Consider the following 23,945-nt stretch of genomic DNA (forward strand, 5'->3'; position numbering starts at 1 on the left):
AGAGTAGTAAGACAGGAGGGTGGAAAGGCTCAAAGAAGTCAGGTCAGACTGGCTCCTGTAGGCCATGCCAAGCAGGGTGGGTTTTATCATAAAGGCAATGGAGATCAATTAAGCAATTTAAGGTGGGAAATAACATGGTTCCATTTGTATTTTGGAAAGATCATTGTGGAAACAATGAGGAAGGTGGTCTGGAGGGTGGGAAGAAGGGCTAGTTATTATAGTGATCAGGCACTGCAAGGTGATGGATAGAAAGGAGGGATTTGTTTACAGCCACATAGGATATAAGATCACCAAGACACAGGGATAAAGCCTCTTTGGGTTTCATATAGATTGAGGAAGTAGTGATGTGATGGGTGGATGAGAAATATCTGTGGAAAACTGGATCGATTTTTGTACCACTCACAAAGACAAGGACTTCAGGAGCAAGAAGGGGTGAGGGGTGGCAGGGATGTGATGAGCTAGGTCAGTGCTAGACCCAGTGGGTTTGATGAGATGTGCAACCACCACCTTGAGATGTCTTTGGGGCCTGTTAAGTAAGCAGGTCTGGAGCCCAGAAGAAGGGAAATGAGCACTGATAAGATAGACTGAGAGGTCACTGGAAGCCGGGGCTTTGGATTAGGTCACGCACAGAGAATAATATGAGGAGAAACAAAAGCCACAGTTGAGACCCTGCGGAAGGTCAACATTTATGTGCTGGGCACAGGATAAATAGCCACTTGGGAGTTCATTATAAATGTCTTCTCTTATCACCATGATGGAAGCCTGGGTCAAATTCAACTTCCCAGTGCAGGGAAAATCAACCTGATTCTCTTAGAACCCAGAGGAAGACCAGATAAGAGATATTTGTGCTGACTCCAACTAGTGAACTCTTCAGGTAATACAGGGTTAAGCAAGCTCTGCATAGGCTCAAGACAACAGAGAGAGAGGAGAATAGGAGGCATTAGGACAGAACTCCGGAGGTGAAGATTTCTGCATTTCCAGCTTTTAGCCCTTGATGAAGTGAAACCTTCTTCATCTTTCTGCAGCATGGGCTTCTGTGGGTGCACCTAAGGTGTCTTCCACGCTTATGTAGATACTTCCAGCACATACACATAACGCAAATCAGGAAGAGTTCTCTAGTAAGGGTCAAAGTCAAGATGCACAACTCAAATTTGAAGGCCTCTCCATAGAACTGGTTGTTAACCTTTTTTAAAAATATGCTCTCCGGATCTCTTTGAGTTATAATGTAAACCAAAGACTCTCATCTCTGGGAAAATAAACAAACATGCAACATTATTTATAATTTAAGGTGCTTCACAGACACCACTCCCAAAGTCCATGCATGAATCCCCTCGGGATCTCTGGACTCCCAGTTAAAAGCTCCCACCCTAGAACAATTTATCTAGCTCAAGTTGCTTTCAGGCCTTTCAAAACAAAATGAAATCATTCCAGAGGAGCACAGCAGAAGGAAGCCAGGCACTGTGGCTTCTACTGACCCCAACTGATAATTCCTTATTTCCATTTTCAGTAACGCAAAGGATATTTCCTTCCCTTTTCTGAGAATCCTTCCCCTCCCTCTTCCCCTAACAAAACAGACACACAGGAATAAAACCAAAACCTCCGAGCCAAACACTAAAACTCAGGCTGCAGCAGTGGGCCTCAGAGGCCACAGCTGCACAGGGTCCTGAGCTGACTGCGACGTTACCTTGTGACCCAGCTTCTTCCAAACAAGACGTATCTCAAGTTTGTGTCTGCTGACTGAAGGCAGGGGCGTGTGGATGTCTCCAACTGCCAGGGACAGCCACAAGGAACCAGATACCCTGGGTGGGCTTGGCACAGTGTTTGAGTCAAAGAAATATCTGTTGGCTGAGGGCTGTCTCTGCTTTGGTAGAACAGCATCTGGGATTTTGATACATGAAATTCACTATTGACATCTCACGCTTTTTTTATATATTGTAAATTTAGAGGCCAGATATGTTAAGAAGTGTCACAACTGTTTAGGACAAAAGAATTCTCACATTGGGCAGGCTGGTTAGCTCATTTGGTTAGAGCATGGTGCTGATAACACCAAGGTCAACGGTTCAGATCCCCGTACTTGCCAGCCACCAAAAAAAAATAACTCTCACTTTATAAAATGCAAGCAACTGAGAATCTTTAAATGGTGAACTTATTCATCCCCTTGCTCCTAATTTATATCCTTCTTTTAAATTTATTTTTCTAATTTCTATACATTTTTATTATAAAAAGAACACAATCTCAAGAAAGAAAATTTGAAAAATATAGAGAAGTATAACCACTGGTGTACTTCTAAAATGACTGGATTTATAAAAATTCCGTTTGCATGCACTTCAACTTCCCAGGGACACTTCTATTGTTTAAGGGTAAGGCTGTCCTTGTAGGGGGAGGAGAGGCTGTCATCACAAACAAATGGGACAGGATCCTCTGACCTTGTGACTCTCACCTCCATGGCTAAGAATTATTTATTCTATTGTTTTTTCCAAGTTGATGGAAATTTCCCACCATTTATGCCTATCCCCTTTATTTCCTCAATCTGAAAGACCAGAAAGAAAAATTTAATCACTGGGAGCTCTTTCCTGTTAATTTTTCTGTTCTGGTGTCTCTAATGTTTTCTTTCAGTCCTCACGTCACCCATGTCCATCTGGAGAAGGTTTCTCAAAAACTCTACTTGGGATTTAGAAACAAACCACACCATTACATATATTTGGTCCTGCCACCACTAATAGTAGTTATTTCTTTTGGTAGACGTCTCACTGACAGTAACTCTTGCAAAACAGAAAAACCACAAATTCAAAGCATCTAAACCATAAATGCAAACACAGCAGACATACTAATTAGAGAATGGAGAGACCAGAGTTCAGAATGTGATTCTCCATATCTCTGGATTCTTATTTAGCTTTAAGAATGAGACTTTAAAAAAAAAAAATAGATTCAGAAAAATACTATCTGCTGAGTTAAAGTGGCTTAGATGTATTTTCCAACTGAGTGTAAAACCTGAATTCAAAACAGTAGGGAGGATCAGTTAGTCTATAAGAAAAAGTGAGTGCCTGCTTACCTAGCTCACAGTGATAAAGAGCAAGTATGAATTTAGTGTGAATAACATTGAAACACTGTCATTGCCAGGGATATCCCTTTTTTCTGTTTCAGTTTTCAGACCTCTGAATGCTTATGCATCGGTATTTCATGCAGTAATTGCTAAATGCACAGGCCAGACTCCATCTTTGGATGCAGTGTTGCAATTACAGAGGAAACATAATAAACTAAAATATGTGTGTGGAATTTATTGCACTCTCCCTGACCTCTCTTCTATTTTTAATAAAAAGAAGGAAAATAGTAGCAGTACGAGTTAAATTAAAAAGTGGTTTTCAGCTTAGGGAAAATTCAAAGGGCTTTCAAAATGTGTGAGCTGCTACTGCTCCTTACTTCTAACACACTGGCATGAACGGTGAGAATTCTGCAGTGATAAAGCGGTGAACAGCTTCATAGCATTAACTGTGGGTGTACTTACTAAGCCCTCAAACCTATGAGATAAGCATTTTTACTACAAGTTCCCATCTCACAGATTAAAAAATGGAGTCTCAAGAGATTAAGTAACCTGCCCAAGGCCACAAAATGATTAAGAGGACAAATGGTATCTGACCCTAGCCTATTAACTCTAAAGTCCATGCACTTATCCATGGTCTTATAGAGATCAAATGATAAAACTATCCAAAGAAAATGCCAATATCCAACAGGTCCACACTTCATTTCACATTGGCATAGTGAAGAAAAGAACAAACTAAAGCCAGCTTGACTTTTCCACTAGAGCTGGAATGCCCCATGGTTCAGCCCTAGGACCCTTTCTCCGGCTTTCATTCCTTCATCGCTTTAGACCCCATCTATAAGCTAGGAGGGATGCCCCATAGATGATTCCAGTTTTGACTTCTTACCTGAATCCACCTGATGCCCACTGAGCATCTTCATTTCAACGTCTAACAAGCCTCTCAAACTTAACATATCAAAAATTGAATGACTACTCTCCCTCCCCAAGACTACTGATGCAGAAGCCTTCCCCATTCAACATGATAGGCTCTATCTTTCCGGTAGCCTTGGCCAAAAACATCAAGTCACTCTGACTTTTCTTTTCCTCTAACACTGTTTCTCTCACACTCATTTTACAAAAAGGACTTTACAAACATATTTCTCATATGATTCTTTAAAGGGTTAGTTCCCCTAGTACACTTAACAAGATTTCATGTGCATGTAACTCATCATGAGGACCCCTACAGAAGCAGTTGCATGAGCTTTACCGACATACATAAAGATGTTTTCCTACCACTTTGTTTTTTTAAATTTTAAAAAATTTTTTATTGGTTATGAATATTCATGAGATACAATCCTATCACTTTATTTGTATGTGCTATTTGATAAACACTTATGTAACACTTCCTATCCCCCAGATGTTGATATCAAAGTGCCTTACAACTCATTTAAAAACTTATGTAATCTTCATAAGAATTCTATGAAGTAGATTCTATTATTATCCCCTTTATAGAGATAAGGAAACTGAGGCATGGGGAGGTTAAATAATTTACCCAAGACCATACAATTCAAACCTGGACAGTCTGGCTTCAGAGTGTGCTCTTAACAACTTTACCATGCTTCATCTATAACACATACTTTTTTTCCCTTTGAAGTTTTTGTGCTATAAGTAGACACATATGAATAAATGAACCTACACTCTCATCTGGTTTTCCTATAGCCACAACCCACTTCTGCAAAGTGCCCAGCCCTGACTGGGTACATATTCTCTACCCTCTTCAAAGGGAAAAGGCAACCAAATGACAGTATTAAAGTCCCTGGTCCCACAAGCACTGTGCTAGGACCAGTCGAGTCACCCTGACCAGAGTCTGATATATGCGGCAGTCAGTGACTCTGACTCCTCGAACTGGCTCCCCAAGGCCTGCACAGGGATCTGGAACTTAAAACCAAGCAACAGCAGTCGAGCATGTGAGCTGCAGGGCGCCTGAGTCTGATGGACAGCACAGCTGGGGGAGCCCCAAACAGCCCCGCCCCACCGTGCCCATTGGGTTGATGGTGAATGGCTGAGAGACATGCTGTGGTTCCCCACTTAGATCCCAGCTCCCAGACCCACACCCTTTTTAGAGGTTACTTTAGTATATGTGCTGCCAAAGCGAGCACAAGAGGTTACTTTATAACAAAAATACTGAGGAAGAGAAAGGGAAAAGAGAAAGAAGTGGGCTTCAGCGGCCTTGCTGATGGTGTAAACTGACAGCGCAAAAACAAGGACAGTTTTCCTCCTACTGGGCTCTCCAAGTGCGTGGTCAAAGTGACAAACAGCTCCTGTTAACTCCTTTTTTTTTTTTTTTTTTGGCGGCTGGCCAGTATGCACAGGGGATCCAAACCCTTGACCTTGGTGTTACCAGCACCACGCTCTCCCAAGTCAGCCACTGTCCCGGCACCCTGTTAACTCTTTAGGGCACTTTTTTTTTGTTTCCAGATACCATAGTGCTAAAGGCAGAGGTTCTAGTGCTGAGAGATTATGAGAGGTCTTTGAAGCCCAGTTCCACTACAATCCTTAACAAATTACGTAACCTCAGCCTCGGTTTGTCTGTCGGTAAAATGAGATACTACCACTCCTGACCTTTCAGTGTGGAGGTGCAAATAAGTGAGATAACATGGTGTAAACCGCTCAGCAGAGGACCTGGCACACAGCAACACTCAGTGAATAACTGTGATAGTGATTTTGATCATTTCAATAACGATAAAATTTTTCACACCCTTCATCTATTCAAAGTCTGAAGTGGAGGGAAATGTAGGGACAAGGAGAGACGCAGAAATATATTACTATTTTATGTTTGGCAAGGGTGGGGAAACACGCACATAAAGTATATTTCTGACAGCTCTGGGTTCACACAATAGGCAACCTTTAAACAATGTATAACCAAATAAGTCCATTGAATATGGGTCACCCCAGCCTTATCCACATAACCACAATATTATAATTCTTCACTTTTAAAAGCTTAAGTCAAAAAAGACAGGCAAATATATGCAGTTTCTAAAGCAAACAGTGAAGTAAAATCTGATTTCATTTAAAGCATATCATTTTTTTTTAAAGAAGCAATTAGCCAACTTCAAAATGCAGCCTATGGAGTGATTCCATCAAGCTGGTAATGATCTGATATCTCACTTCAAAGTTCAGGCAGATTGAAAGCCACTGACAGTACTGCTATACTGGCTGGCTTTTGGCATGAAAAATGCTTGAGAATGCCATTTCATTCAGATGGTGTGTTTGCACAGATCCACAGCACTAAAATGGTTCCTTCTTTCAGTGAGAGCCAGGGTTACGCTTGAAAGAGAAAGGTGTAATTACCTCACTCCCAATTTAAAGTTAATGAGAGCCTTTTGGGGTACAGTTGAGGGTCTCCATGTTGTATAATACTAGCTGGAGAAATCCTAACTAGATGACAGGGGCCCTAAGTTCTCAGTACCACCATCCTTTTGGGGATCTGTGAAGCAATTTAAACTAGACACCACCAAATGTCAGAGGAGGTGGGGGTCTGCTAACTAGAAGTGCCAGGCGAGTCCTGCACAACTTTAAACAAGCCACTTGACCTTTCCGGGTCATTTTGGAAGCGGGGAGAGATCGACTGCCTGCCAGTTTGACAGAATTTATGATAGGATTAGGTTTTATTTATAAAGAGGTTTAACATCCTTAGTTCCAAAGTGCTTTCCTATTAATAAAATGAATACGTTAAGAAGGTAAAAACAGAGTTCAGTGTTACTCATCCACTAATGAATCGCTGAATGGCCTCGTTTGTTAGGAGGTTATGCTAGCTGTCAAAACATTCAGATTAGAAGGTCTGTCAAGAAAGGAAGACTTCAAGAAGTCACCTAGGTCGGACTTCCCTTCTCCTCTCCTACTTGACCCTTTCACTCCAGATACAGCAGTCTAGTCAGTGGGCCTGAACCAGGCAGTTCACATAGGTCCATTCCCTAAAAACCAGTGCTCCAACCTAGCTATATCCTACTTCTACAACCTTCCTACCCCAACATAACCTCAGAAAAATTTCCTGTCTGAATTCACAGCACTTAGTACCCGCTTCAGTATTTTCCTGATAGTATATTGTTAACTAGTATTGATTTTGCATAAATAATATGCCCCTTTTCTCTCAGAATAGAGGCTGTGTCAGAAGCCTGAGCATTACATGTCTCTGAATTCCTCATAACATCTTCCTCAGAGTCTTGTGCCCAGAAGATGACCAATGCCATTTACATGAAGCCATCTTCCAAAGGTTTAACTGGGCCATTAGCAATGTGCAAAGCAGCTTCACACTCCTCATTGTGACTAAACCTCACAAGGAACACTGACTACCCCTTGCTGATTAGTGAGACTACCCCAAGGGCACAAGTATGGGGCCAGTTGGACTGACAGAGGTGTACATAATCAATGAAAAATTCAAGGAGCCTTCAGTTTTTAGTCCTGCCCTTTTATCATCTATCTATAGAATTTTGACCAACATAATCAATGAAAAATTCAAGGGGCCTTCAGTTTTTAGTCCTGCCCTTTTATCATCTATCTATAGAATTTTGACCAACTGTTTCTATTTTAGTTATTACATTTCAGAAAGACAGCAATAACACTGAAACTTACCCCCTAAAATTGCTAGAGATGTTAAAAAATATATATGATATATATGATAGCATTTATTCAATATAAACATATAGAGAAGATATTATTTATCTAGTGATTCAATACTTAAATTTCTTAAATATCAAATTGCTGAATAAATGTTATCCAGCAGGTATAGTAGCACTTTCTAAGGAATATGTTCAGCATTTTAATCCCTCCTGGCTAGTTTAAGCATCCTTTCTCTCACTGGCTCTTACTCTTAAGTCTAGGGTATTGTTTGCTGCATCTTTTGAAACTTTAGGCCAAGTTTCCTAGAAACCTAAGATTGACAGTTAACCAAGGGAAGGTAGCACTGAGGCCAAGCCTGCAGGAGGAAGGGAAACAGCTGGATTTCCAAAATCACCTGGAGAGGAAAACAGAGTTGGCCTTAGGCCTCCTGGACAGAACTTACGGTTCTGAGCTTCCTCATCCACCTCTGGAGGTACACAGAATCCTGGGAATTCTTCTGTCTCAAAAAGCACACCTTCAAAGTGTGATTTGTCTGTCAAATCTCAATTGGGACAAAGGTCTTTTCAAATGTTACTCACTTCATTTTATAGCTTGGGCCCACCATGATATTTCTTCTTTTATAAAATTTAATATGAATAGAATTTCTAGAATTTTCTATGTACACCCCAATGGACCATTTTACACTCATCCCACCTTGAAACAAATATTCTAACCCGCTAGCCAGCACTCAAAATTTTGACCCTGGAGGTATTGCACGTATCCACATGCTGTCTGTTGGGTGGGCATATCACTGATTATCTGGACCCGCGGCAGAGTTCAAACTTTTGCCATGTCCACAATTGAGAAAAATTTAGTAAAATGAAAAGAAACTCTCACTGTGTTTTATTTCCTGTGTCATGTTATACATCCCAACAAATTTTGTCCTTAGTGTTCATTTTTCAAACGCTCTGTCATTACAGAAGTGATGAGTCACAGCTAGGGGAGTTGCTGTGACTGCTCTACCTATTAGCACAAGCCAAACCATTGGGTTCTCAGAAGGTAATTTATCTGGAGGAGGGAGGGAGGATTGACCACAATTTGCATGACCACATGGTACAGATGTTTACTCATGATCTCAAGTGAAGCTGGTAATTTCTTGGTCTGACTATAATAAAATTAAGCCAAATATATACACAGTGGGCAAACTCAGTGTCCAAAGAAATTACATCTGGAATGATAAAAAGTGTGATGGATCAAGATTGGAATATGTTGACAGGCTTGAGTGAGTTTGGAGCCAGAAAAAAGGGTGTATGCTCAATGACAGGATGGGGAGTCTGGGCAGAATTACAAAGGGAGGGGACAAAGCAGCACTTGTACACTTCTATACTTCTCTTTGAATCTGGGCTTTTTCATTTCCTTACTATGAGAATTGCATCAGAGACTCAGTCACTCTTACAGACTCCACTGCCCGTGGTCAGAGCCAGCCTTTCGCAAAAGTGCTACATGAAGAACACTGGGACTTCCAGCCTTTGTCCTCCTTCATTTGGGCCCTTTCATTCAAGATGTGGGCCTCAAACACATCTTAATTTCTCCCTTTAGTTCACTGGCTTTCAAAGTGTGGTCTTTGGATCAGCAGCATCAGCATCACCGGAGCACGGATCAGAAATGCTCATTCTCAGGCCCCACCCCAGACTGACTGGCTCAGACACTCTGGGGGTGGGGCCCAGCAATTACTGTTTTCTTAAGTTCTCCAGGTGATTCAGGCGCACATTAAAGTTTGAGAAGCTTTAGATGATATTAGAAGATAACTTTAAGGTGAGAGAGCATGTGCATTTTAGGAGAAGACTTGTGAAGAGAACAAACCACTCAAGTGCCAAATGCATTTTCTAGTCATGGAATTTCAAGTCACGTGACAGTGAGAGAGGGATCTGAGAGTGCTGTACTCCTTCAGGCCCTCATCATCTCGTCTTTAGTCTCACCTATTTCAATCTTCTCTCCACATAGTCACTAGAGGTGTACTTGGCCTTATAATCTGACTCTGTCAAACTCCAACTTAAAACCCTTCAGTGGCTTCTCCCTGCCCATAGGATAAAGCCCCAAACCCCTGGCACATGACCAAGGGCCCTTCATCACCTGCCTCTGGGCCACCTCCCTGACCTTGTTTCCTCCTGCACTTTCCCTCTGCTCAGCCATACCTGCTGCCTGCAGGAGGTTTATACTTCTCCATAGCACTGCCATCAGGCTTGGCCTTGGGATTTACTTTGGCCAACAGCATGAGAGCTGAAGTGACAGTAAAGTCTGCCTATTTCTGGGCAGACTTTAAGTGCCACAGTTTGGTTCTGTCATGTTCTCTTTTTCCCTTTGCCACAAATGAGATCAACTTTGTCCAGAGAAACTGTTTCTTAAGCCTCAGAATAAAGGCAGCTGAGGAGTAAAGCTATAACTGGCCTATGCTGGACTTGTAGCATAATCAGGAAATAAATCTTGGTTGTTATCGACCACTGAGATTTGGGAGTTATTTGTTATTTACCATAAGTCGACTACGACAGCATTTTTGATCATTCCTGTCTGCCTGGAATATCTTCTCCCTTCTGCTCTACCCTCCTCTCCAATCCCACCTCACTGCTGTCTGCATAAGACACTTGCTCATCGTTCCATACTCAGCTCAGATGTTACCCCTCAATCGAGCCTTATCATCTTTCACAGGTATAACTAATCACTCTCACCTTCAGCACCACCTCCAGATGCTCAGACCTGTAACTATGTCCCTGGGACTGAGCTAGGGGCTTTCTATTCATTAGCAATATCCTTAGAACAACCCCTCTAAAAAAACAATAATAATAAAATTAAAAATTTGAGTTCTCATTTTACAGAGCAGGAGACTGGCTCAGAAAAGCAATGCAACTTGGCCAAGTTCCCCAGACCAGTCAGGGCCAGAGCTCTCAAGAGGTGGGAGTGTGGCTCAGAACTCAGGAATCTGCCTGGCCCCACACACTTCTCTCCTTTCCCCAGCAGCAAGCTTTCAGATATTCCCACTCTACTGGAGAGAGCAAAAGTTTCCTCATCAGCAACTGAAAAGGCTGGCACATTAATTGGAGACTTAAAAGATTTGCATCTGGAAGTAGGCTTTTACCCCCCAAGAAGATAATCACTTTCTCTAAGTGGATGTATTTATTCTAAGTTTCCTGGCAAAGGCACTGAAGACCCTACAAGAACTAGTGTATTTTATCTGGGCCTTTTTCCCAGGTCCCAGGCTATTGGGGATAGTATGGGGTAGTAAGACAGGCAGATATCCACTGACATCACCCTAGAGAACCTTTGGGCAGGTCCTTTTGGGTTTGTCACAGGGTAGGGGGCAAGTAGCAGAGAGTTCAGAACTCCAAGCAGGTTGGCTATGTGTTGAAATTTTAGGTTTTAAAAAGAAAAATGAATGGGGGCAAATGTTTATTTGACTCTTCAGATTAAACAAGAAAAGTGACACAGTGGCAAAGAATTAACTTGACCACCTAGGTCAGACAAGGGGACAAACATCTAAAAGTAGCAACTGCAATTTAGGTTTCTATGAGCTGCTGGCATTTTATTATGTGGTTGAGTTTTTTGTTTTTCTTTCTCTCTCTCTGTTTAACTTTATTGGTTTGTTTAAAGGAGAAATAGAAAGTATAAAAACCTTCCAATATTTCCCCCCAAATCAGCCAAACTAATGAATGACGAGCATTCAACAACATACCATATTCTTTTCACACGACATTCATACTAATTTTTTCAACGGTTACAAAGCTCTTCTCACTTACTAGATGGAATCCATTTATCTCTCTCACCATTCCACTCTCTCACCATGCCAGTGGAGCAGTTTTTGTTTGCTTGTTGGTTTTTGTTTGGTTTGTTTGTTTGTTTGTTTGTTTGTTTTACTCCTTTCCCCCAAGGATATAGTAGTACCTTTAAATGATACCATCAGTAACAATAGCATTTTTATCCCTTCGAGTGTAGAAAGCTGTTCAGAGCACAAAATGGTTGCTGGGCCGGTTTGGACACGTGTGGTTTACTCTTGAAAAGACCATCCACTCCGCATAATAAATAATAAGAGCCAGCATTTATTGAGTACTTAGCACTGCGCTGGACGTTTTTCAGACACTGGCTCAGATAATCCTCAAAACAACGTTATCGGGCAAATGCAATCATTATCGCCACCTTACAGATTAGAAGAGTGAGGCCCAGAGAGCATGAAGGACTTGTTCCAGAGAGAGAGAGAGGGAAGGCGGGGAGGAGAGAGAGAGAGAGAGAGAGAGAGAAACGGACAGACAGAGAGACAGGAAGGGACGGAGAGGCAGGCAGAGGTCAGTAGCTACACAGACCACAGTTAATGATTCACTCACAACCCTCTGGCAGCTCCTTTCGGTAGGGGCTGCACCGGAATACACACACGCACGCACACACACACGTATACACACACAAACGCACACGCACACACACAGTCTCATCTTCAACTCTCTTCATCACAGCGAGAGGCGAGTGTCCTGCAAATTGCTTGGCACCAGAATACACACACACACACACGCACACACACACACACACACACACCACACACACACCACACACCACACACACACACACACACACACACACACACACACACACGAGTCGCATCTTCAACTCTTCATCACAGCGAGAGGCGGGTGTCCGACATACACACACACACCACACACACACCACACACACACCACACACACACACACACACACACACACACACACACACACACACACACACACGAGACTCATCTTCAACTCTTCATCACAGCGAGAGGCGTGTGTCCTGCAAATTGCTTGGCAACGCGCGTAGGAAACTCCATCCAAAGCCCCGGGTCCAGGCGGCCTCTGGGCGCTGTCCAGCGGGCAGCGCGCCTGAGAGGCCAAGCTGGGGTCCCGTCTCCCGACACCCCGCAGGTGGGGCGTACGCCAAGGCCGGGACTTCAGGCCAGGGGGGGACCGTCCCCAGGGACACCTGTTGTTGTCTCCCCTCGGGCCAGTGAGGACGTCCTGGGCGACCCGGACCTTGGGGGAAGACACCCCTTGGCAACATGTGTCTGCGTAAGGGTGCGGGGGTCTCAGGTGTCCTCCCCCACCCCCGCCCTCTTTAGGCAGACTCCCCTCATCCCCTCCCTACCCGGGACGCCCGCGGCTTATGGAAATGTCGCGCCTCTCGGTGACTCCGGCTGAAGCAGGTTTGGGGAGCGCGAGGGGGCGCGGAGCAGCCCCGCGGCGCTAGGACCTCGCGGCCGCCCGCCCCCCGCCCGCTCCACCTGCGGGGGCCCCTCTCGGGGGGCGCGCTCGCCCTCTCGCCGCGGCCGCGGGGCAGGTTACCTGCGACGCCGTCCGCCGGGTCCCGGGCGTCGGCGCAAGATCGCGACTGCAGAGCCGGTTCTTCTCTCCGGAGGATCCCTGCCAGCCGCGCCGCTCCTGCCGCGCTCCCTCCCGGCCGCAGCGCCGCCGCCGGCTCCCGACTCCCGGGCTCGCTGCGCGCCCGCCGGCTCCCGGCGCCGCTCCCGCCGCTCCCGATTGGCCGCGGCGCGCGCCCGAGCGGCGCCCTGATTGGCCAGCCAGGCCGGGGCGGGGGGATGGGCCGGGCGCCGCTGGGATCTGCTCCCCGAGCTTCCCCCGCAGTAGCCTGGCGTCCCCGCGGCACTCGGGGCCGGATCTGACCTTGAACCCGGGATCCTGTCCCCTCTGCGCCGAGTGGGGCCGGCCGTCCAGGCACTGGCAAGGTGGAAAGCGTCGCTTCGAGTCAAACGGGAGTGGCTGGGAATGGGGATCGCCTTGGAGTCTCCCCCACACCCCTTGTGGGCTGGTCGGTGGGGCCGAGGCGCGGGAATCATTGCTCCCGGCCTCCCTCCTACATGAGGCTTTGACTTCATGTTCATTTGTTGTACTTTTTACTATACAAAGGGCGTAGGGTTCTGGGCAGTGGCTTGCAAACAGTGGGCGCCAAATAGTGTTTGTGGACTCGGACTGGACTGTACACACAATCTCTGTGCGATCCTACACGAGCTCGAAAGGGGAAGCCTTGTCCAAAGTCTTCATCGCGTCAGCAAGTTGTAAAGAACACTGTGCTTGGTGTTGTGGGAGAGAAAAAACAGAAGGTGGTGAGATCTTCATTTACAGGGAACTTACCTAGCTAGGGAGATGAGGCTGAATAATAATAAAGATGATGATGACCCTAACGCTTTCGTGGCGCATCTTATTTGCTAGGCACTGTTACAAGCGCTTTACATCTATTAATCCAAAAATACAGGGAAAGGCTATCATAAAAACGTCCATGTGTCCTGTGAAACGTGTGGACAAGTGACATCAGTTCTGAGTAGGGAGAGATTTTCCTCTGAAAGACACCAACAGTGAGGCCACACCGTGGTGGAGAGGCACGGTTAGAACGGAGAGGGTGTACAGGGAATTATAGTTGCTCTCCTCTTCCATCTCTTCTCCCCAAATCCTTTAGTCCTCCCAACATTTCCACCCACCTGCACTGAATCTTTCCAAAGAATAAAAACAACCACTGTAATTCTGGGTGCCACCAGATTTTGTTCCACCACTCATGAAAGCACCCCCTCTAACACCCACATAGGAAACGAGGTAGTAAACAACACAGCTTATTTTCTAGGACCTTTGACTTTGGTTGCACTACCACCTTGAAAGCAAGTATGTAACCATTTCCTGCAGCTATTTCCCTCCAGTTCTATTCTCCTATGTTGACAGAACCCTTGAGTTAGAAATTTGGCTTGGTAGAGAAGTGGTTAATGACCCAAGTGAAAACCAGTTGACTCACTCTGAACAGTCTTGGCTCTTACCCTAAGGTGAGCTGAAAGTCATTTACTTTGAGGAGCCCAAGACCCTAGGAGGAAATTAGCTCAGTTTTCTCTTATATCAATGAAGAAACCACCGATTCACCTTGTATTGAAAAGATGGACTGGGCATGCGTTGAGTGTTCCCCCGTAGGAACATGAGAGCCCAACAGGGTGTGGACTGTGTGAGCAGAGTTCTTCACTGGCATCCCTGTGTAAGCATCAGAGACACATGGAGACACTAGCCCAAGATTCTGATTACTTAATTTTCATAGCTGTGGCTTTTGTCAAAGCAGAAGTTCTATTTGGATTTGTCATACTGTCACTCCAAAGAAGGACTGTTTCAGACAGAGTTAGGCTGACCTAAGATGATTTGTCTCACTGCTCAACCCTGGTCAAGTGGCACTAAACGTAGCCCTTCAGAAAAATGACAAGTGAAAGAAGAATGTGGATCCCACCACAACCACCCTAAAATCTTCTCATAGGCAAGAACTTCTCATGCACAACAGGTCTGTCCTCTGTCCCATCTAGCAGAATGCTTTACTTAATGCATCACATTTCTTCTCTGGTGACTCCTACTAAGTGCTCCAGACTCAACTAAAATATCCCTTCCTCTGAGAGGCCTCACTAATTCTCCCAGGCAAAAGTAGTGAACCGCTTGCTCATATTATTTTCCCATTACAGCACTAAGCAACAGCATGTGATCTGTTTATATGGCTGTTCTTCCAACTAGAAAACTGCCATACTGAGCAATGTATCCCCAATGTCTGGCCTAGTAAGTGGAACATAGAAGGTTGTCAATAAAAATGAATTGACTGACTAAAATACCTGACAGGCTAATAGGGTGGCATAAGGAGGCTACAGCCACACCCTTATCCTGGGCTTTAACAAGGCAGCCTTTAGTTCCAGACTAGATAGACATTTGGTGTGGGTCAAAGTGAGCATCCTTCCAATCCAACAGTGAATGGGTAGTGTCTGTACGTCAGGCACTGTCAGGTAAAGAAAAGAATAAACTCTTCAATATACCCAACATGAAATGGTGCAGCTGATTTAGAAAACAGTTTGGCAGTTCCTTAAAAGGTTAAACATAGAGTTACCATATAACTCAGTAATTCCACTTCTAGGTATATACCCAAGAGAACTGAAAACATATGCCCCCCCACACACAAAAAATGTAAACAAATGTTCACAGCATCATATTTATAATAGCTGAAAAGTAGAAAGAAACCAAATGTCTATCAACTGCTAAATAGATAAACAAAATGTGGTATACCCATACAATGGAATATTATTCAGTCATAAAAAGAAATAAAGTACCAAGACATGCTACAACATGGATGAACTTTGAAAACATTAGGCTAAGTGAAAGAAGCCAGACACAAAAGGTCACATGTGTGATTTTATTTATATGAAATATCCAGAATAGGCAAATCCTTAGGGACAGAAAGCAGATTAGTGGTTGCCAAGGGTTAGGGGAAAGAGGAAATGGGAGTGACTGCTTAATGGATATGAGATTTCTTTTTGGGTAAGAAAAATGTTCTGTAATTAGATAGTGGTTATGATTGCACAACTTTATGAATATACTAAAACCCACTGAATTTAAAAAATATGCGTACACAACATTCAATCTGAGAGTGTGGAGACAGTCAATGAAGGAAATGCTAGTTAATTCTTAAGGCATACGAAGCTGCCCAGTTAGCTCAGTTGGTTAGAGCACAGCCTTATAATGCCAAGTTCATGGGTTCAGATCCCTGGACCAGCCAGCCAACCCCCACCCCTCCATCCCTGAAAAAACAAACTTAAGGTGTAGATCTATGTTGTCCAATTGAACATTCTATGGTGTTGGAAATGTCCTTTATCTGAGCTGTTTTTATACGGAAGCCACTAGGCACATGTGGCTATCGGATACTTGAAATGTGGTTAATGCAACTTAAAAAACTGAATTTTAAGTTGTACTGAAATTTAAATAGCCACATGTAGCTAGTGGCTACCAACATGGCAGTGCAAATCCTTCAATAAGATCTCACTGCTCCCACGCTTCTTCCTATGAACTCTCTCTCTCTTTTTTTTTTTTTTCCTTTTTCAGCAGCTGGCTGGTATGGGGATCCAAACCCTTGATCTTGGTGTTATAACACTGCGCTCTAACCAGCTGAGCTAGCCAGCCAGCCCTCTATGAACTCTTAATGAACCTTTGTCCATAATACAGGGTGAAGTTTTGTCTTTATGGCAAGATGTTTTCATGCCACAAATATTTATGGTCCAGGCACTGTGGAACATGGTAGAAATAGGAAGGATTGTAGACAATGTCAGCCAATTTCTAAAGGGGTGATCTTGAGAAGGGTGAGAGGAAGAAGGAACAAGAGAAATCCCTTATAAGAACCTGGCTCCTTCCTTCCAACACGCCCCACTCACACCCTTCCAAGTGGGAAACCTTGCATTAAGATGTTGAAGTGGTGTTGAAGAATCTTTATTTAGATTTCCTCTTTCCTACTCAAGCCTTGTAATGTCCTTAACTCCTTCAATACGTCCAGTTCATGTTTATCTTTACCTTCTGTGAACTTCCACTAAACTTGAAATCAATAATATAGAATGTAATGACTTTCTAAGTGTTATTCTATAATGTGGTGTCCCCACAGTGAGATTTATTTGCTGCACAAATATTTATTGAGCTCCTGCCTGATGTGCCTCAGAACATTCCTAGCTGCTGTAGGTAAAAAGAATGAAAGACAGAGTCACTGAGCAACTTAGAGACAGGTGATGAGGCACGTAAAGAAATGTTCTACAAAATCTTAGTGTAGATGCATAGGAAGCTTTGCTGAAAGGCACAGGCCCAGGAGAAGCTGAGTGTACATGGAGAAATCAGGGAAGGTTTCTCAGAGGAGGTGACATTTGAATTGAGAAATTTGAAGGATGAGTAAGAGGTTTTAAAAGTTATTATTTTTTATTTAATTCATTTATACTGTCCACCTACCAAAGGTGGCTTTTCAGAAGTTTTGAAGTCTAATGTTTGAAACAATGCATTAACATCAAGGTCCAGGTGCATATCTGTGACACTTTGCATTGCTGATGTGGGTAATTGGACTCGCTCTTGCTGCTTTCAAGACTTATTCCTGTGAGAAAAACAAAATTAATATGAGATCAGACTCTGTGATCTCAAGGAGTTTAAAATCTCTCACCTGTACTATTACAATATCCTTACTGGTCTCTTGTGTTTAATCTTATTTTCTTCTCATACAACATATCCCAAATTTTAGTCATTTTTGTCCCACCATCACCATTCTTACTGTGTCCATGTATCATCTGCACTATTATGTACTTAATATTTTCTTCAAATTGACTCTCATTTTGCTCAACTTTAATGAAAAGAATTTTCTATTTTATTATGATTAATGGAAAACCAGTATCACGTGCCATAAATGGAGCATGAAGCACAAAAATAATACAATGGAAACAAAACTACATTATTTAACCTTAACTAGATATTGTTGGCACTGAAGGTTCTGAATTTGAGGCCCTGCTTTCTCTTCGACGAAAAAAGAGATTACCAAGTTTAGGTATTAAAGACATACTGACACCAAACTGATTATTTCCCCTTGCCTTGATCAAACAGACTGGAACAGAACAGAAAAATAAAATAAAATAACGCTCTCATTACATGAGCCAACTGAGATTTAATACCCCTTTTGCAAACCACTCGGAACAAGCTCCTGCACCAAGTAAAATCAGCTCATCGTGGGTACCACACCCTATACACAGTGCTCTGATCCATCCCTCTCATGGCTAACGGGATGATCTAACACATAAATGTTATCATTTCTGTCTCCTATTCAAAATCCTTCAGTGGTTATTTATTCCTTAAGGGATAAAATCTTAGTTTCTTACCATGGGATACAAAATCCTCCCTGATCAGGCTTCACCTACTTCTCCATTCCTAACTTTTGTCATCCTCCTCTTTAAGTTTACATTCCATTGATACCAAACTATTTGCAATTCCTGGAATGCACCGCATGTCTCTATGCCTTTTGAACATACTTTCCCCACTATCTGGTATGCTGCTTCTCAACTACCCCTGCTTATCATTTTCCATTTCCCTTTGTGGCTCACTCCTGTCTACCTGTCTAGTGCACACATGCACACAACAATGACAACAGCATTCCTTCTGGAAACACCTGGCTCCTTCTTCTGTGGGGTCTTCCTCCACCACCTTCAACCATGTGATTCTAGCAGGTACAAGTTCTCACACAACTCTGCACCCTGACCACAGCAGATTGGCCTACACTTGGGCAGCAGAGCTAAGGTGAACCAAAGTTCCTGACAATTTCTTGCCAGGAAGAGAAAATTGAAGTTGCTCTTTCTCTGTTTGAAGACACAGAGAGAAACAGAGGCAAGCAAAGCAGAGATTCTCCACTTCGTTTGTGTTGCAGACCAAGTTCTTTCCTCACCCTTCCTTCTTTCAGGTCATTCAACTTTTCCTTTTATTTTGTGAGAGAGATTCTCATATCCTTACAATTAAGTCTCTTTTTTCTAAACTATTTGAGTTGAGTTTCTGTCACTTGCACCCAAGTGTCCTAATATTTTTAATTGTCTTTGAGGACTCAACACAAATGCTCCTCCATTCCCTGAAACCTTCCCTGACAACCCCAAGCCTACAAAGGTGCCCCTTCTCTTATACGTCCCTGGATTTTGTAACACCAGACCCCCTTTTAGCAATTACCTTTGTGATCTTGACATTTTTGTATGGAGAATAGTGTGTTCTGTCCCCTTTGCCTGTTTTGATTATTCCATTTAATACTCCTGATGGGGAGGAAAGCTTATTAACCTATTAACAACCTAAAAACATTAAACTCTAAGAGAAGTCAATATTTAGCAATAAAAAGCTTTGTTTAACTACAGGCTGTTCCACTAGGAAGAATTATTTAAAACTAAGCTCAATCCTAAGGAGAGTGTTAAGAATCTACCAATGACGAGGATCTTTCCTTTGTTGTCTTTCCAGGATGGAATAAAAGCTGAAGAGTTTCGTGACCATAACCACAAACAGTAACCACCAAGGTGGGGTCAGCACCTGGAGATGGGGGCATGTGGAGGGGAGGATCAGAGAAGAAAAGGACCCTGGAAGTCCCATCTGTCACTAAATCTTTGTGAATTAAACCTCTGTAGGGGCCAGCCATTAGCTCACTTGGTTAGAGCATGGTGCTGATAACACCAAGGAAAGGGTTCAGATGCCCATACTGGCTAGCCTCCAAAAAAGATCTCTGTGAACTAAATCTCTGTGGGTGGGAGTATTGTTGGGAGGGAGAACTCTGATTTCAAATGGCCTGGATTGATGCCCGGCTCTGTGGCTGTTGGATCCTGGGTCAGTTTCTGAGCCTTGGTTCCATATTTATAAAGTAGGGATAATACTACACCTATGTCAGGGGGTTTTGGTGATCATTAAATGAGGAGATGCCTATAAAGAACCTAGCACTATACCCGGCACTTGGTAAATACTAGTGGGTACTTGATAAACATTAACTGTTATTATTATTTTATTACATAAATTTTTGTAGCAGGGCCGCATGTCTCCTGAGCCTCAGCCCTGCTGTGCACTAGAAATAAGTTACGAGAAAACACTTCCAAAATGAGATTACCAGAGGCTGTAGCGATATGTTAGATCATCTGGCATTTGAGGGGCAATATAGCAGACGGCGAACGAGCACAGCCTCAGGAGCCAGCAGGCCTGGGTGTGAATTCTGGCTCAGTCACTTAATGGTTATAAGAATTTTGGCAAGTTACTTAGCCTCTCTGTGCCTCAGTTTCTTCATCCCTAAAATGGGAATATTAACACCCACCTCATAGGTTCTTGTGAGGACTGGATGAGGTAAGGTACATCAAGTCTTTAGGATAGTGCCTGGTGCACAGTGGTAGAAATTATTAGATATTATTAATATTGTTATTTTGAATTCATTTAGAATTCAAAATAAAGTTTGTTCTTAAAAATCCCACTTGGCTTTTATATCAAGGGGCCTGCCTTTTAGTGATTTAAAAAAAAAAAAAAGAGCACAGAGATATACCCTCTTTCATTGTGCCTTCACCTGTGCCTGAAATCTCTCCTTTTTGACTCATGAAACCACCAAGTGTTCCTCTCCCAGCAGATAGAGCTCATTCTGTCATACTGCTGTCCCTCACATGGATCCATCTCTCCTTTTTACTAATCTGTGCACTTCCTGACATCCTCAATAAATGTTCCTTGAACGGAAAGGTGAAAGAGAGTAAGGTAGACTCGAGTCGTTTGCATACAAATGCAAAACTGTAGTTCACAGGGGACTGACGTCCTCCCTCCCAGAGGATGAAGGGACTGGCAGAGTGGCTTAGGGGGATGGTGCTTCTCTCAACTGCAGGAATAAAAGCACAAAGAACAGCAGACAACCCAAAGTTTAATTAGAAAGGGCTCTAGTCCCTGACACAGTGTTTTCCTGGGTTGGGGAGGCAGAAGCAGAACAATGAGCGAACCAGGGTGGGCTGTAGATGCAGGACCACCTCCCTACAGATCCCAGTTCTGTCATTCAACAGCTGCTTAACCCTAGAAACAAACATCTCTGAGTCTGTTTTCTCGCCTATAAAATGGGGGAATAACAGCTGTGAAGGATAATTTTTTTTTTTTTTTTTTTGAAGATGACCGGTAAGTGGATCTCAACCCCTGACTTGGTGTTGTCAGCACCACGCTCTCCCAAGTGAGCCATGGGCCGGCCCTGGGAAGGGTAATTTTGATGAAATGAGATAATAGTGCAATGTCTAACACTTAGAAAATGCTTAATTGCTGTTTGTTAAATGAACAAAGAGGACTTTTTTAAAAAGTGCCACTGTTGGATGAAGCTGTGCTATCCCTGAACGTGCAGCATCACTTAACGTTGTCCACTGCTCACCATCATCACTATATCATTCCCCAAATTGTCACGGGGCCGCCTCCACACAGCTTCTCAGCCTCTCAATCCCAAGTTGAACTGCAACCAGAAAGCCTGGGAGGCAGAGATTTGGCAAACCCTTTCCCCAAACCCTTCTCCTCTCCAGCTGGCACAGAAAACACTACACATTTGCAGCTTCCACAGCTCTTACGAGAACATACACCCTTTTATTGTTTTTCTTTTCCTAACGATGGAGCAATCACATGATTTTAACAGGAAAAACAACTCTGGAATTGGAGACAAGTCTGGATTGAGCCATGGACTTTCTGGTCCCCGTGTCTGAGCCCCTGGAGAGAAAAGACATTCGAAGCTGGCAGGCTGGGGGCTGAGCTGGACCAGAACCACGGCCAGCACATGCTCCTATCAGGCTGGCCAACTGAGCAGGTTGCATTTCAGGATTAAAATCAGTAACAATCCTAACAAAATAGGAGCTTGTATTCACTGAATGCTAAGTACCAGGTGCTTTACAGGTGACATCAAACTTCATCATCACAGCAATCCAAGAGGAAGGTTTTATTATCTTCATTCCATCAAAGAGGAGAACACAATGGAGAAGTCAGGGGCTTAGCTAGCATTTCACCCCTTTGTAACCCCCCCTCCCCCAGCCTGTGTGTTCCTTCCTCACCTCCATGCCTGCAGCAGCAGTGCTTCAAACACTAAAGTGCACACAGATCTCCTGGGGATCTTGTTGGAACATAGATTCTGATTCACTAGGTCTGGGGTGGGGCCTGAGATTCTGCATTTCTGACAAGTTTCCAGGAAGTGCTGCTGCTCCAGGGATTTTAGCTGCAAAGCTTAGACTAGTGGTCTCAACCTCGACTGCAACACTGGAATCACCTGAGAGCTTTCAAAATGCTGATGCCTGGGCCCTCACCCTTGACAATCTGATTTTGTTGGTCTGGGGTGCAGCTCCGGCATAGGATTTCTAAAGCTTTCCCAGTGAAGGCATGTGCAGCCAGGGCTGAGACCACTGTTTGGGAAGGAGGAAATAGTTGTAGGCTCCTGAGTTCACCCCAGTACCCTGCGCACCCCTTTCCCAGCCACAGAGGCGTCTACAGCTGGGCTTCGAGGACGCCCTTGAAGAGGCCTCTCCCAGCAAACTCCAAGCCTAAGAAGAGGCCAGAGCCACCACCTGTTTCCTTGAAATAGTTCGCAGCTGTGCCGGTGACCTCATCGCTCTGGCTCTGCAGCGGGCCAAGCTGCAATCTGGGAAGCCCTCTTCCTAAGTCAGGGCTCCCCCCTGTGTTGGGGGTAGTGGAGGGAGAAGAGCCAGCTACCCAGAGCAGGAGGAGCTGTAGGATGAGGGCTGAAGGTCCTGGGAAAGACGGTGGCCCACCTCCAGGGACCCCATGATGGGCAGCCCCTGTTGCATGGCCATGGCTGTGAGCACAGCTGACAGCCTCACCCCTGGCTTCCTCCCCAAACACTTGGGAACTGCTGAAATCACAAGGGGATTCTCCTCCTCCTCCTTTAAATGATGTACAAACAAACATTGAAGTATGCAAGTAAAAATGCAAAATCCATCTCTTCTTCCCCTTACACTTCCCAGAGGCAACCACCCGTGCGGTTGGACTCATATCCTTCCAAACCTTCTATGCATAAATACGTATATTGCTACACACACACACACAGACACATACATGTGTAATCCTGTTTTATAAACAAAAGCACATCGTGGAATATTATTCTGAATGCTACCTTGGATATGTTTTCCAATTAGTTACACAGAGATAGACAGGTCTTACCCTAGACCTGCTGAATGAGAATTTCTCAGGAAGGCCTCTGCAAAGTCTTTCATGTTGGTATTTTTAATCAGTGTCTTAGGTGATTCTTACAGAAAATGCCCTTTTAATGGTTGTGCACGTCCTATATATGGATGTACCATCATTTATTAACCAGTCCTCTGTTGTTGAACATTTAGGTTGTTTCCAGCTTTTTCTTCATACTATACACTATGCTTCAAGCATATGCACATTGTACAGGCACCAATGTGTATGTTTCTGTAGGATAGTTCCCAAAGAGTAGAATAGCTAGTCCAGAGTGGAAATTCCCTGGAATTTCTTTTCCCCTCCAAGACTGTTCATGTTTGAATCACGGAATCTCATAGTAGGACAGAAACTTAAAACCTATGTAGTCCAGACCAGTACTGTCCAATAGAAATAAAATGTGAGTCATGTATATCCTTTGAAATTTTCAGTCGCCACATTAATTTTAATAATATATTTTACTTAATCCAATATATGAAAAATATTATCATCACAATATATTATCAAATAAAGATCATTAATAAATATTTGCTATGGTCTGAACATTGTATCCCCTCAAAATTCACATGTTGATGCTTAATCACCAAGGTGATGGTAGGAGAAGGTGGGGCATTTGGGAGGTGATTAGGTCATGGGGATGGAGCCCCATGAAACGGGATTAGTGCTTCACATTTTCTACCATGTGAAGAAAGAGAGAGAAGTCACCATCTATGAAACAGACAGTGGGCACTCATCAACACCGGATCTGCCAGGCCCTTCATCTTAGACTTCCCAGCCTCCAGAACTGT

At 43.7% G+C, this 23,945-nt stretch overlaps 1 protein-coding gene across 2 annotated transcripts in view; it reads right to left on the reverse strand.

Annotated features, from left to right (window-relative positions):
• STON2 (stonin 2) overlaps positions 1 to 13,105 on the reverse strand; it is a 144,538-nt gene extending 131,433 nt beyond the window's left edge. For both annotated transcript variants that reach the window (XM_063088494.1, XM_063088493.1), the window contains exon 1: positions 12,979 to 13,105. The gene's annotated coding sequence lies outside the window, so the exon portion shown is untranslated. The remainder of the gene's footprint in view (positions 1 to 12,978) is intronic.
• Positions 13,106 to 23,945: the final 10,840 nt, after the last annotated feature.

This window comes from Cynocephalus volans, chromosome 3 (assembly GCF_027409185.1).
Source record: "Cynocephalus volans isolate mCynVol1 chromosome 3, mCynVol1.pri, whole genome shotgun sequence".
Lineage (NCBI taxonomy): Eukaryota > Metazoa > Chordata > Mammalia > Dermoptera > Cynocephalidae > Cynocephalus > Cynocephalus volans.